Genomic DNA, 16,457 nt, shown 5'->3' with positions numbered 1-16,457 from the left:
ATAACTCCTTTTTTTTAAAGAGTAGTTCTATGGCAGATAAAACCTAGTTAGACAATTTGAAAGATTTGATCACAAGTAATGTAGTCCTCTTAAAATACAACAAATGGCACGTGGATATCAATTTTGAAAACGAAGTGTTGGCATAATTCTCATTGGACAATCCAGGGACAATGTATATACAAACCGCTAAATGATTAAATAAACTTAAGGTGAAGGAGTGCTAAGATGTCCTGCTCAGGTACAGAAAGGACATCGTGGGGTATGGAGAACAAAAAAATAAAAATCAAAACCATGTTAAAATATGCAATCGCATAATGTGCCAGATCAATTTATGTATCTCATATTACCCATGTGTGATGCAGGGTGGTGTGATAAATTATTCACATGATAAAGCCATAAGTCCCTGCCACAGACCATCGACTTCCCTATCGTGTGTTATGTCAAGGTGTACCATGTTGTCAAAAAATGACAGTGGAATGGAGGGAAAAAGGATAGCGCTTGGCAAAAAGCATCTTGTACAATATACTTTACACTATGGAAGTACGGATGTTAACCTGCCCTGATGTAAATGAATATGTTAGCGGCCCATAAAATAATGCAGAAGCCAGATCTCAAAGAAAAGTGCTCAGATCTTCACCCATGTTCAAACCTCCTGGGATCTCAGTGTTGAGGCGAACAATGTACAGGGACTCCAACTGTCTTAGCTGCCTTTCATAGTCCCCACCTTTCTTGTTAGTTCTAACCGCATCTATTACAAAATAGCTCAGATGGGAAAGATTTCTGCTATGGAATTGATCAAAATGCCGAGCTACAGGATAATTCTTGTCACAGTTCACTATAGCCCGTAAGTGCTGTAGGATTCGTTGGTGCACTGGTAGTTTTGTGCTGCCAACGTATCTCAGATTACATGAGCACGTGAGTACATATACTGCTAACTCAGTTTTGCAAGTATAGTGGCCTTTTATTTTAGTTGGTTTGCTATCGAATGGTGTCATGTATGTTCTAGTGTGGGTGCCAAATTTGCACGCTCTACACGATATACATCGAAAGAAGCCCTTTCGAGGTGACAACCAATCATCATTTCTAGTTAGTTCTGGTGAACTGGACACTAAAGCATTTCTCGTGCTGTAAGCTCGTCTATAGGTCACTTCAGGTTTTTTGGGCAAGATGTCCTTGAGAATGGGGTCAGTAAGTATGACAGACCACTGTCCTCTGACTAGTTTGGAAATCTGGTTGGCCTGACGACTGAACCCAGTAATCAACCTCATGGTATTGCTGTTCTCTTTTAGATTCTCAGATGTAGGGACAACATTGGATGGGGCCTGCAGGAGACTTGTTCTGTCTAATTTGTTAGCTTTGTTCATAGCTATTTTAAGGGCACTAGATTTGTAGCCCCTAGCTTCCAACCTGTTCATAGCTTCCTTTTGATGGAAATCCCTTTGCTCTATTGAACTGCATGTCCTATGAATTCTAAGGAACTCCCTATATGGTATGGATCTGATAGTGTGACCCGGATGAAAGCTATGTGCGTGCAGTATTGTATTGCCCGCTGTGCTTTTTCTGTACAGGCTTGTTGTTAAAATGCCATTCACTACAGTTACTTGCACATCCAAAAAGCTGATGTTAGTATTGCTAATCTCAGCACTGAAAATAAGGTTGGAATCATTTTCATTGATAGCTTTGACAAAACTCTCTGCTTCTTCCTGGCTCCCTTTCCAAATGATGAAAATATCATCGATGTACCTCATATACTTTACAATATTGTTGTGCCATACATTCGAGTGTTGTTTCCTGAGGACATGCTCCTCCCACCACCCCACGTGGAGCCCCGCGTAGGTCGGAGAAAAGCATGCCCCCATGGCCACCCCTCGCAATTGTTTAAACACTTTATCGTCAAACAAAAAGATTTTGTTGTTGAGGCATCGTTCAACCATAGACAAAAGCATCACATTATGTTTGTGCAGTTCTACTGGTCTTTTGTCTAAGTAGTATTTTAAAGCTTTGAGTCCATCTTGATGAGAAATACTAGTGTAGAGGCTAGCAATGTCCATGGTGATCAACAGAAAATCTGAAGACCACATACTTTGTTCCAAGTTTCTTAGAAAATCCGTACTGTCCCTAATGTATGCTGGCAGAGTGGTCACAAAATCTTGTAAGTAATGATCAATGTACTTTGAGGTGTTCTCAAACAAGCTATGAATAGCAGATACTATGGGTCTCCCAGGTACCGGTCTGACCCCTTTGTGGACCTTTGGGATGAAATATATATTGGGTATTACTGGATGTTCGTTGTATAGATATTTCATTTCTTCTTTTGTTAAGAGGCCATCTCTCTTCCACCCATTAAGTTCCTTATAGTACGCTAATTGGATGTTCTTTGCTGTTCTTAGATCACATTGTGCATAACATGCTGTATGATTCAAGTGGCGATATGCTTCTTCCATGTATTCTGTTTTGCTCCAAAGCACCACATTGCCCCCTTTGTCAGACTGATTTATAATGATAGTGTTGTTGGATTGTAATTTCTTGATTAAATCATTATAAGGTTTAGTTCTTGGATTGATGGTGTTTTTCTGTTTGCTGACTTGGGTGTGTAATTTTTTCAGGCCATTAGTTATTAGCTCCGCATAAGTGTCTATGGCATCCTTGGGCATAGATGGAATGAAAGTTGATGGTGGTATATATATATATATGTGTGTGTGTGTGTGTGTGTGTGTATATATATATTACCTACTGGTGGGGGGGGAAAAACGAGGCACAGACCACAGACTCCCTCGCTTCGGTATAATTTAGTCCCCGGGTGGGCCAAATCCCGGGGGCAATCTTTATATTGTAATGGGGGACCCAAAGGCCCAAAGGGGCCCCCAGCCCAGTGGATCACCACCCCTCTGGGCTTTTCAAAAATATTTGCAGGGGGGCTCATGGCCCCTCGCAGCCTCAGGGACCAGCACCTCCTGTGGCTTGTGAATTAAATGGGTGGGAGGGCTCAAAGGCCCCCACAAGCCCCGGGGACCGCCACCCCTGGGTCTTTTTTAAAATATTTGTGGGGGGCTCACGCCCCCCCCGCAGCACCGGTACCGCCACTCCCCCGGGGCTTGGGTATTAAATAGGTGAGGGGCACAAAGGCCCCCCCAGGCCCCAGCGACCGCCACCCCGGGGCTTGTTTTAAAAAAAATAAACTAACCTGTGTGGGGGGACTTGAGCCTCTGGCTCTGTGTCTACCTGTAAAGTGTATACAGTGAAAAGGAAATGAATCCCATTAGCCCACCCACATGGCAGAGCATCATCATCTGGGATAGAACCAACAATGGTCCGGTTAAGGAGCCACACACCTGTTGGAATTGTGTGCTTCTCCAAACCAAAGGAACTACCAGTGATGGATCATACCAAAAACCAAATATATTTGTAATGGTGTGGGATATCAGATTGCAGTGAAAAAAATTGTGTACAAAGAAATCAAAAGTGAAGTATAAAATTGGCTACCATGACTTAAGGGAAATTTTATCAGGGAGAAATCATGGTGTCAATATTACAATAAGTGTGAGACAGTTTGAAATAATAACTGTCTGTTAAGGATGGTATTTGGTCAAAGGATCTTTTGACCTAGAACCCTGCCATGTTCAGCAACAACGGTTTCAATACCGGCAGTCAGCCAGTGGATCCCACGACCCGGCTGCGTATTGTTCAGCCCATTCAGCCAGGACGAGGCTCCGTTCCTGCGCTCCTCTTACACCTTCTTCATTTGGCAACCCGGTCCTGATGAAGATCCTAATTCAATAGGATCGAAACGCCGTCAACCTATGAAACAGCGCAACTTATAGCGCAACACACCCCATGGTTCCAATACCAATTGTAAATACCCATCCACTAAAGAGGAACCAACTATTTTGTATATATTGTTTTTCATTCTTGTTTATTTTACGCCCTTCGCTGTTCCCTCACCCATATGTCACTTGCGCCGTCACCGTTTGTCTCACGATCACGTAGCACACCAAGCCCCTTTGGGTTGCCTTAAACATTATTTGTTTCCGGTGCTGTTTTTCTTCAAACTGTTTCTTTTGCTAAACTGTTTTAAAAATTGTTTTGATAAAAATGTGTTCCTAAATGTATGATGCTAAATTCACTTCTAAATCAATTGAAATCTGGCGTCTCTCTTTTATGTCCAGATCTTTTGTAATATTTTGAACATACAAATGTTTCTGTTAACAATGTATCTGAGACTTCAGCAGAAGGCAAGCTCTTTTCCAAGCCCTTGGAGATCCTTCACAAGTTGAAAGTAAAGCACACAAAGTTCTTTCTCCTCTCTTTGGCAGTAAGGCAACCACTGCAGGCCAATCCCCTAAGCATCACTTCAGCTTAGGAATAGTCTCTCCTCAGTTTTTTTTTTTTGAAAATCTGTTTATTAGCATAGTAGGTAAAGCAGTCACAGAAATTTCCAGTCCCGGAGGGAAACAGAGTAATACTTACATAAGGTTGCTTAGAACATATAATTGCATAGTTGTCTCAATTTTTCATTTTGTTGGTGACAGTAACCGTCACAGTTTATACAAACCCCTGTCAAAACTATCCCTCCCCCCGCCCTAAACAAACCCATCCGACACTCTCACAAAAACATATAATTGAGCAATCATTAGACTGGGGCACATAGAGAATCACAACATATGGCTCCATTCGACTGTACACATAGGTGGGACGAGACCAATACAGCGAGTGTAAATTGGGGGACTACTCGCACCTCTCCCTAGCGCACCACGGTTAGTGACAGTGCATGTTGGTCCGGCCAAGGACACATTTATCGTGCATTCGAAGAGGCACTTGCACCCTCGTCTTCCCCGTCTCTCCCAGTTTCAAACATACCTAATATGGTATACCAGTCCAGTGAAAATGGCGTTTTCCTCAGACCCCTGTATTCCTCCCTCTGTAGTGCAACTCCCTCTGCCTTACCCCATCGCACCACTTCCGCCCTCCACAACTCCGGGTCGGGAGGTCTGGCTGACTTCCACCTCATCGTGATGGCACGCTTCGCCAGCAACAGGGCCAGGTCCGCGAAACGTGTCGCCACGGTTCTAGTGCGCTGTGAGGGCCCCAACCCCAGTAACGTGTCTTCCAGTGTTGGGGATCGGGTCAAAGCACCTACTTCCTGGAGCGATTCATGGACCGTGGTCCAGTAGTATCCTAGTTTGGGGCATTGCCAAAGCATGTGTATTAGTGTTGCGTTCTCGGTGTCACATCGGGGGCAATTACTCTTCGCATCAGGAAACATCATGTGTATGCGGCGTGGGGTCAGGTAGGCTCTGTGTAGAAGCATCGACTGAATAAACTTAAACTTGGGGTTCCTAGCTACTTTTTTGGGAAACTGAAGGATACGTTCCAACTCCTTATCCCTCAGGGGTCTACCAATGTCCACTTCCCATGCTGCCCGGAGTGGTGACAGATCGAAAGCCCTCCCCTTCTTAATGCTAGCAGTGAGCCACCTTGTAAGGTGGGCGCCCGTGCCCATCAGGTAGTGCATGGTGATGAGAGGGTTTGTAGCTGGTTCTATGCCCCTAGGGGACCACTTATGTGTGATATAGTGGCGAAGGCCAGAGTGTAGCAGGAAGGTGCCTCCAGGGACTCCGTGGGTAGTTCTAAAGTCTGCAAAGGACAGTAGGTGCTCTTCCGCGAACAGGTCACCCACGTGCGACACTCCGGCATCATGCCATTGTTCCAGCGAGTCCGCCGACAGAGTCCCCGTGGCCAGTGGGATACCCAAGAGCGGGATCGTGGGGGCATAGGACGACCCAGGGGACGTGTACTTTAACGCCTTCCGCCAGTAAGTTATCGCCAGTTTGAGGAGAGGCGGGACATCCCTCGGTATAACCGAGTTGGGCAAGAGTAACGTGTGTATTCTCCCCAATGCATGATCCCTATCCGTCATGTTAATCTCCTGAAGATTGCGACCCGCTACCCAGAAGGCCAGCCATTGCAGTTGACACGCATAGTTATAGGCCCTAAAATCAGGCAAACCCATGCCACCGGCTTCAGAGGGGAGCTGCAGCTTGGACAGACCTATACGCCTGCGGCCGTGCCCCCACACAAGTTCGGTGAGTAGAGTGTCTAGGGTCTTAAAGGTTGCTGCCGGGATCAGGTGTGGCAAGTTAGTGAAGTGGTAGAGAAGGCGGGGGAGCATCACCATCTTGGATATCGTCACTCTGCCGGGTATAGAGAGTGGTAGTGTGAGCCAAAATTGTATCTGCGACTTCAGTGCTCTGATGGCCCTCCCAAGGTTACCGTCGATCATCTGGTCTGCTTCCCTATAAATCTGCATCCCCAGATATCTGAAGGTGGTTTCAGCTATCTGGAACTCATGGGGGGCGAAGGGTAGTGGAGTAGACAGACCAGTCGCTGCAAATGTGAAGCCATATGATTTGGATTCGCTTATGGTCAGGCCTGAGATCGACCTAAAGACCTCAAATACCTGGGCAACAGGGCTCAAGTCACTCCTCAAGTCCCGGAAATATAAGATAATATCATCCGCATAAGCGGACACTATATGTGCCGTCCCATGTCGCAGAATGCCAAACCGGGGGGCCATGTGGCGGAGTTTACAGAGCATCGGCTCAAGGGCAAGGACAAATAGGAGAGGGGAAAGTGGGCAGCCCTGCCTGGTGCCCCGGGCGATAGCTATGGGAACTGATATATGACCTGAGGTGCGCACTCTAGCTGTGGGAGCTGTATACAGCAATCTGACCCAGGCGAGGAATTCGGGGGGTATCCCAAATTTCGACAGCGTGTCGAACATGTAATCCCATCTGAGGGAATCAAATGCTTGTTTCAAGTCCAGGGAGATGCAGCCTTCGGAGCTCGTGTCCTCACGGTCACCGAGCATGAGCTGGGCTAGTCGCCTGAGGTTCATGGCTGTATTGCGGCCCGGGACAAAACCACATTGGTCCGAGTGGACCAGCTGAGGTACATATTGCACGAGCCTTGATGCCAGCACCTTGCTCAATATCTTGGAGTCAGTATTGAGAAGGGACAGGGGTCTATAGTCAGCCATCTGAAGCCCTTCTTTATTAGGCTTCAAAAGGGACGTGATTAACGCCTGCATAGACGATTGCGGTAGGGTGGCTGTCCGCAGTGCTTCCAAGTAAATAGCGTGTAACCGTGGGGCTAGTAGGTCTATGTATGTTGCATAAAAGTCGGCTGGTAGGCCATCTGTCCCAGGGGTCTTACCCTTAGGAAGGGCGCGTATTGCCTGTCTGATTTCAGCTATGGTAATGGTGCGCTGAAGGTCTTTGACCTGCCCGTCTGTAAGTCGAGGCAGGGCCAAGTCCCTCGTAAAGGCCTCGAATGCAACCTCGGGAAGGGGCTGTGGGGGACTGTACAGCGTTGTGTAGTATTCCCTGAACGCAGTGTTGATCCCGACCTGGGTGGTGACTGGATTTCCTGCTTGGTCCAAGATTCTCAGAATGGGGTGGCTCACTGGGGAGTCCCGTAATATGCGGGCTAGGAGGGGGCCAGCTCTATCCGCTTGTGCATGCTGCCTGTTCGTATATTCCCTATAGTCTAGGAGCCTCAGGTCTTCCAGTAGCTCTGCGTGTCGAATGTGAGCCTCCTGTAGTGGTGTGAAGGGTGCATGTGTGCCGGCAGCCTCATTCTCTAGGGAAGCTAGGGAGCCCTCCACCTCCTTTAGTTGATTAATTATCTCCCTTTTCCTGCTCATTCCAGCGGCCATGGCTGCCCCCCTAAGACAGACCTTAAATGCGTCCCACTCCACTTGACGGGTGCTGGCCGTGTTCATGTTTGTGGAGAAATATGTTACTATAGTGTCGGACAGGGAGGCCCGGAATACTGAGTCTTCAAGGAGATCTGGGGACAGTCTCCAAGTGGGGATGGGGGCTAGTCGCCTGCCCCACTGCCATGTGAGTTCTACAGAGCTGTGATCGGACAGAGTTTTCCCCATGTGTTGGGCCTGAACAATTGTATCTGCTACGGATCGGGAACAGAAAATGTGGTCAATTCTAGTATGAAGCTGGTGTGGTGGGGAGAAAAAGGTATATTCCCTCTCTTGTGAGTGTGTACTGCGCCATGCATCAGTCAGGTCCCAGCCCTCAGCCCATCGATTAAGAGCATCCGCTTGTTTCCTACTCTCAGTCGCCTGTAAAGGGGGATGTGACCTATCCAGCGTAACATCAAGCACAGCATTAAAATCACCCCCAATAAACCATCGATGATCAGCCCATTCCGTCAGCACCCCGTTCACCGTTAACAAGAACTCCGATTGATTAGAGTTCGGCGAGTAAACACACCCAAATACAACAGCATCCCCGTCTAACAGCCCCCGCACAAATACATATCGGCCCTCTTTATCGATTCTATGCTCTAACATCTGAAAGGGGACAGAGCCACGGAACCAAATCGCTGCCCCCCTTGAAAACGCAGAATAGGAGGTGGCAAATAATTGTCCCCTCCATTTCTTGCGCAGCTTCACAGCTTCAGAGGCGTTCAAATGTGTCTCTTGCAGGCATGCAATCTGGGTTCCCCTGCGGTTAAGCTGGGCCAAAATTCTATGGCGTTTCTGGACTGCTCCCATGCCACGCACATTCCAGGTGCACAGTTGGTAATTATTAAGTGGCCCCATATCCATCCATGTGGTGCGACCCAGTGAAACGCCCTAGGCCCCATGTCAGTTCTGCGTTGGTGAAGGTGAGTGTGTCGTGAAAACAAATAACCCCTTAACAAAAAGGTCCCCAAGCCAACGTGCCCAGGATCCAAACTGTGGTGCCCAACGTGGGCACAAGTCATTGGAGTCCGTGTGCATACCGGGGGGTGACAGGCCTCTGTCGACTGTCATTGAACGGTCTGCATGGGCTCGGTAGTCCTCAACAAAGTGGGTTCCCCCTGCAACCCACCACATGCGAAAGGAGGGGGAGGGGGGGGGGGGGGAAGTTCAAGTATACATTACCACCTGGAGGGGATCATATTTTCAGCAAATCAGAACTCCTCCGCCATTTGGGCTGTAATTTTCGGGAACAGCGGCAAGCTGTCCATTGAGCCAGACACCTCTGTATGTGTATCAGTGGTGGCGGAGTGCCTTTCGTTAAGTGCTTGGGCGTCGTGTGCTGCTAGTGCCTCCTCCGTGAGCCGCTGCCGGTGAGATGACGATGGGTGGCTCGCCATCCGAGCATCAGGAGGATGCGTCTTCACAGAGGGTCCATGGGAAGAGTGGAGTCCCGGGTCGGGAATGTTGCGCCGTCTGTCCGGTGTATCTTCGCTTTCGTTGCGGCCGCCTTCCTGGTGCTCCCCGAATGGGTCCTGTGTGGTCGGCGGTGTCAGAGTGACCTCCATCCATTCCTCCGCCTCTTCTGGTGAGTCGAAGAAGTGGGATTTGTTGTCGTGCAGGATTTTGAGCCGAGCAGGGAACAGCAGCGCATACTTCATGTTTCTGTCTCTTAACCTGCGTTTGACACCCATGAATGTGGATCTGGCGCGCTGTACAGTGGGCGTGAAATCAGGATAGACTGAAATGTTTTTATCTTCAAATCGTATCGGTGCTTTCTCCCTGGCCGCCCGCAACACAGTGTCCCGGTCTCTGAAATGAAGGAGGCGCGCGATTAGGGGACGAGGGGGCGCCCCTGGTTTGGGGGGCCGAGGAGGCATCCGATGTGCCCTCTCCACGCTGTACAGGGCAGTGAGATCTTCTTGGCCCACCAGTTTCCGTAGCCAGTCCTCCACGAATTGGGTGGGGTCCCTCCCGACACCCACTTCTCTCCGGAATACCTAAGATGCGGACGTTGTTTCGGCGCGCACGTCCTTCTGCCTCATCCACCCTATCCCAGAGATGTTTAAGCTGTTTCTCGACTCCCTCTAGCCTCGTGGAATGCTCCGTCTGCTGTGGCACTAGGTCATTCAGTGCTATCTTCTGCTCCGCCACTCGTTCCGCCAATTTGTTATGGTCCGCCCTTAGTAGTGACAGGCCAGTCGCCATATTGTCTATACGCGATTCCAGGGCTTCACGAGTCGCTCGTATCTCATTAAGGATAAGGTCCAACTTTGCGTCCTGGGACCTTTTCCCAGTCGGCGGAATGATGTCCATGTTGGAGGAGGCCAGAGGGTCCTCGGAGCCCGTGGACTGCAGGTCCGTTGCAGCGCCCTGTCCATGAGTCTTGCCCCTTTGCTTGCCCATGGCTCTTGTTAGCAGGGTGACGCCGGAAAGGGCACAGCAGATCGCCGCCGCCCGCTCCCGTGTCCACTCCGGGCGTCGGGCCGCGTCCGCCGCAGGATCAGGGAGCGGCGGTCAAGGGTGGGAGTAGCACAGGCCCAGGGCTGGCAGGGAGCGCGTAGAATACCTGTTCTTGGCGTCAGTGTCAGTATAGGCGGCTTCCTCAGGGAGGCCCCGTGTGCAGAATCGACTTTAGCTCCCCAGAAAATAGATGAAGGAAGTAAGGCGGCCTGCTGCAAGTGTCCAGTGAATCGGCCTTACGCAGGTGCACTCAAGTAGCCTGGGCCAGTGCGTGGTGGTAGGCCCGCAGCGCACGTGTCTCACCCCCTTTGCCGCAGTCCGGGGCCGGCCGCCCTGATATCCAGGGTCTGCAGTCCACCGCCCTCCGCCACCCCTGCCTCCAGAAGCCAATGAAGAGGGACCGGGGGCCCCGGGTATCGGTAGTCTAGGCGCAAAACCCTGGCAGGAGCACGATGGGCGACTGTGCTGGAGTCATGTGGCCAGGCTTCAATGCGCGTGTCGTTCTCCTGCACAGTGGGCCGATGTCAGCAATCCGGGCTCTTGGGGTACGTTTTCCACTGCGGGGTGTCCTGTCTCAGAGATGCAGCACCTCGATTTTGGGTCCCACCTCTCATGCAAGGCGCCACAGTCCCAGTCCCTGGGGGCAACGCACTGCCCGGATGTGCCTGCAAAATGGCGCCGGCGAGAGAGATTGCGCCACAGATCCGACGTGCTCAAGGGGGTCCGGGTGGAGTCGGGCTCCCTGTGACGATGGCTGGTGAGTGGTAGCGCCCCACCCGCTGTCCAGGACAGCGCTGCTGAGGGCAGGCGCCGCAGTGCGGATGGTGAGCAGGTAAGCCGATTCGGGAAGGTTCCCGTGTGACTCACGGGCCCCACAGCAGGGCGGCTGGGCAGGGTGCAGTGTTAGGAGGCAGGCAGTAGGGCCACGGGCATGCGAGGGTGTCCTTATGCGTTCCGTGACCTCCGCTAGTGACCACAACCACTTCCGTCCGGGGCCCCGATCGGACCGCGAAGAAGGTGTAATGCCAGTCGGGCAGGCCACCTACTTTAGTCCGGGGCTTCGCGTCGTCCAGTAGGCCGCTGCAGGTTCCAATGTCGCAGCGTTCGGGTGCTGCGGGTCGGGTGGACTGACACCGCTCCGCTGCTTTCAGCACCCCCCCGGGGGTCTCCGGTAGTGAAATCAGGTGGGTTGCAATCCGGGGCTGCAGGATAAGATGCGAGTGTTTCAGGCTACGGACGGAGCTCAAGGACTACACGTCCACCATCGTCGGCTCCAGGCCACGCCCCCCTAGTCTCTCCTCAGTTTCTTCAGGTTCCTTTCCTCAGCAGAGGTTTCTTCTTGTTTGTCCAAATGTGATCTAATTTCATGGGATCAGGGTCCAAATATTTATACCCCAAAATCCTTTGTTCTCTGAGGGGAGAGGGGCCTTTGCCCAGTCCAAACCAGTTCTGAAGCACTCTGTTTACCAGACTCCTTCTTTCCTTTCACAGTGCGGGCAGAGACATCAGCCGCACCCCAAGAGGTGGAGCCAGCATTGTGGAAGGCAGGCACAGCCCTATTCAAGGTTCAGGTGCAACTCCTCCCTCCCATCTAGATGCAGATACTCTATTCACCAATGGACTGACTCATCCTGTCTCTTGGAATTCCCAGCCCTGTCACTCACAAACTCCAGACAAGGAATACACAACCTAGCAGAGGTAGGCTTGAAAGGTTAGGTAAGAAAATACCTACTTTCTTAAAGTGGTAATTTCAAACACGGAATGTTAAAGCCAACTTCACTAAAAAAAGCATTTTTATCATTCTGAGTCCCGGCATACTAAACTCAAATTTCTACCATGTTCTCTGAGTCAGTCAGGATTATAAAATGTATTAATTCTAACAGCCCATTCTGGCCTATGGAGAACAGGTAGCCTTGCAATAGTGAAAAACGAAAATGGCTGTAATTCACTATTAGGACATGCCACACACACCAGGGCATGTCCTACCTTATATTTACAATGCACCCGGAGATTTGCCTACCTCGGCCCCAAATTTTGGAACTCCCTTCCTCCCCCAGTCAGGATTTCTAATACTCTCATCCAATTCCGTAAATCACTAAAAACCTGGCTTTTTCCACAATCTAGCTAAAGCCCCTCTGCTTCTTTCAGCATCCAATCAGCGCCAGGAAACTCACGGTGACAGTGCGCTTTATAAGCACCCCTTAACATAACATAACCCTGCCCTTGGGACTACTATAGGGGTGACTGATATGAAGAAAAGGGAAGGTTTAGGGACTGGCAAGTGGGTGCACTTGCCTAGTCAGTAATACAGCACCAGACTGCATACAGGCTCTGCAATGGCAGACCTTAGACACATTTTACAAGGTTGCTTCTGTGGGTGGCACAACTAGTGCTGCAAGCCCACCAGCAGCATTTGGATTTACACACCCAGGGCACACTCAGTGCACAAGACTAGGGTCTGACAAGTAAACCAAATAGCCAAACATGGAACCACTGATTAATACATCAATTTACAGAAGGGAGCACTTGCACTGTGGCACTGGACAGCAGTGGCACAGTGCTCAAGGCATCTAACACCAGCAAAAATACATGAGGCAACAGCAAAAATGGAAGGGAGACCCACGCCAATGGTGCCAGGTCTAACACGTGTCCTCTCCAGCTGAAATGTGGGGAGACCTACTCTAACTCCTGCGAGTTCTCATCACTAAGGCTGAAACATCTGAACAGACCATCAGCGTTGGAGTGTTCTGTACCAGGGCTGTGTTCCACCCTAAAGTCCATACCCTGTAGGGAAATGGACCACCTCAACAGCTTTGGATTCTCACCCCTCACCTGCATTAACCATCTGAGGGGCCTGTGGTCTGTCTGAACCCGGAAGTGAGTTCTAAACAGGTATGGTCTCAGCTTCTTCAGTGGCCAGACCACAGCAAATGTCTTACGCTCAATAGCAATCCACCTCTGTTCCTGTGGAAGTAACCTCCTACTGATGAAGGCTACAGGTTGATCTAGGTCCTCCTCATTCATCTGTGACAGAACAGCCCCCACACCATACTCTGAAGCGTCTGTTTGAACGATAAACTCTCTTGAGAAGTTGGGTGCCAGGAGCACGGGCACTGTGCACATGGCAGCTTTCAGGGCCTCAAAAGTTTTCTCACAGGTGTCTGTCGAAATCACTTTCTTGGGCTGCTTCCTGGAAGTCAGCTCTGTCAAGGGTGCAACAATGTTGCCATAACCCTTGACAAACCTCCTGTAATACCCTGTGAGTCCTAAAAAGGTCCTCACCTCTGTCAGGGTTTGGGGCGGCTCCCAAGCCAGGATGGTTTCAATCTCGAGTTGTCGGGGCGCCACCTGGCCGCTCCCAACTTCGTGTCCCAAGTACACCACGGAACCCTGCCCGATCTGGCACTTACTCACCTTGATCGTGAGGTCTACCTTATGCAGTGCCAACAACACTTCCCAGAGGTGGCGCAGATGTTCCTCCCGACTGGCACTGAACACTATAATGTCATCCAGGTAGGCGGCCTTGAACTCATCCAGTCAACCAACACCTGGTTGACCAACCTCTGGAAGGTGGCAGGGGCATTCTTCATCCCAAAGGGCATAACACAGAGCTGGAAATGCCCATCTGGTGTGGAGAATGCTGACCTCTCCTTTGCCCCATCAGTCAAGGCGATCTACCAGTACCCAGACGTTAAGTCAAACTTGCTGAGGTACAGTGCAGCCCCTAGCCGATCAATTAGCTCATCAGCTCTGGGATGGGGTGCACGCCAGGCTTCGTGACTGAATTGAGCCCTCTTTAGTCCACACAGAACCAGAGTTTGGGTGTGGCACCTGGCGCTGCATCCTTCGGTACCAAGACCACTGGGCTGGCACAAGGACTGCTGGAGGGCCTCAATCACCCCTAGCGCAAGCATCTTTTAGACTTCCTCTTTGATGCAAGTCCTCACCCTGTCAGTTACCCGGTAAGTTTTATGCCTAACAGGTAAGCTGTCTCCTGTGTCCACATCATGGACGCACCAATCTGTGACACCAGGAACCAGGGAGAACAGGTCAGAAAACTGTCCGAGCAACTGGCGGCAGTCATTCTGTTGCTCATGGGTCAGGGTGGAAGAGAGGTTAACACCATCCACTGACCCATCTTGCTCTGTGGCAGACAGGAGGTCAAGAAGAGGCTCAGTCTCCTCCTCCATTCCAGCATCTGTCGCCAAGAGCATGCCCACTTCAGACCTCTCTAAGTGGGGCTGAAGGCTGTTGACATGCAGGACCCTCAAGGGATTCCAGGTACGGGGTGGCATGGTCCACCAAGACCAGGATGAACCTGTTGCCCATGGCTGTCTTGGGGCCCAGTGGCCCCACAATGTCAATCCCCACCCGCTCAAAAGGGGTACTGACCACAGGGAATGGCTGTAAAGGAGCCTTTTTCTTCCTCCCACTCTTTCCACTTGCCTGGCAAGTCTGACAGGTCCTGCACAAGTGTCTGAACTCTTGCACATTTGGGGCCAATGAAAGTGGGTAACAAGCCTCTCAAAGGTCTTGTTCTGCCCCAAATGTCCTGCCAATGGCACATCTTGAGCCAGCCCCAGTAGTAAGGCTCTGAACTTCTGGGGTACCACAAGCACACAGGCTGACCCAGGCTCAGCAACCTTAGGCTCACTATACAGGAGACCATTCTCCCAGTAAATCCAATGTGATCCTGACTGATCACCTGCTGCCTGGCTTGCAGCCTGTTGCCGCAAGCCCTCAAGAGAAGGGCATTCTCTCTGGTCCCTGCAGAATTCTTCCCTGGAGGGGCCTCCTTCTTGCTGCCAATGGGTCAGCTCAGGTAGGTCCCCCAGTTCAGCTACTTGCTCCCCGGTAGGCTCCAGGGCATGCCCCTCAGAGTCTACCTCAGTGCTTAATTTGTAAAATATGAGGTCCAGGTGCTCAAATATGTGTTTGAGGTCACACCCACTTCCCCCTGGCTCCACCCACTTCTTCCACCCTTACCTCCCCATACCCCTCTGTTCCCTCCACCAGACCTGCAAACGCCCTTACACCTCCCTCCCTCCTGCTGTCATCACACACCTGCGCACTTTCCCCTCCTGTGCTCAGCCTCTATCTAGACAAGCTCTAAACCCACACCCCCTTCTGATGTGTCCAAGGCATGCACACTCACTCTCTTCTGATCTCTCCTTGAGGCCTCCTCCTCTTTCAGCCATGAGCATGATTCCCCCTCCCTCATGTCAAGTTGCCGCCCAGCTGTTCCCTACTTTCCTTTGGGTCTTTTTTGCTGTGCTTGACACCTCCCCGTCCTATACACCCTTCTGACCCCCTCCCTCCCGCAGGCCTGCACACTTGCTCCTCTCTTCCGCTTTCTAAACAGACTCGTCCCTCTTTCCTGCTCTCTCAGACAGGGCTACGCCCCCACTCCCTTCTGGTCTCCAGTCTCCTGTACTAGATGAACACAGACCGACCCCACACGCTCTTCTCTACTCTTCCCCAGGCGGACATCACCTGCCCTCCTCAGACACACATAGCAGGATGCCGCCAAGCATTTGAGTGAGTGAGCGCCAGTGAGCGAGGCACAGAATCAGTATCACATTATTTTTCAAGATTTGTGACTCCACGGCCGCCCTCAGAAATTCCAGCATCGTCAGTCAGTGTACGATTTTGGGAACAACTCGCAGTAACTCGCAATCTCACCTGAACCAACTGACCCTGATGGACTGTTGAAAGGAAGAGAGGCCAGAGCAAGAGGGGTAGGGAGGGACAGTTAGGCAAGGCAGGGTCATTACGTGAAGACATCCGTCAGAGCATGCCTGGCACCAGTAGTACCCAGCCATTTGTTGAGTAAGTGTGAGACCAGACACCACCAGCACCACGCAGAAACCAAACCAAAAGTGATGAAGAGTCAAGTGAAGTAATTTGTGCGCGGCCGCACGCCATTTCGGACAGGACTACAACAACGGCTGCTGTGCGGACACGCCGGGCAGGGCCCGTGAACCCGCCCATAGCTTTAACTCTTACTCTACCTACACTACTACTGCGGCAGGGCCTATCGAAAAATCACTCTGGACATTAAAGACAAAAGTTGAGTGTGTGTGTGTATCACCTGCTACTACGGCCAGCGGGCGCTGCAGTGGCTACTAGGGCAGGCAGGCACAGGCACTGGCTGGGCAGGGCTGGCAGTCATTGAGTGAATCTGAATGATATATAACTATCCAGTTAATGGAATCTTCAATGTGGGGCCGATGAA

This window comes from Lissotriton vulgaris, chromosome 1_1 (assembly GCF_964263255.1).
Source record: "Lissotriton vulgaris chromosome 1_1, aLisVul1.2, whole genome shotgun sequence".
In the NCBI taxonomy this organism is placed as follows: Eukaryota; Metazoa; Chordata; class Amphibia; order Caudata; family Salamandridae; genus Lissotriton; species Lissotriton vulgaris.
Note: the sequence above shows the minus strand (reverse complement) of the source record.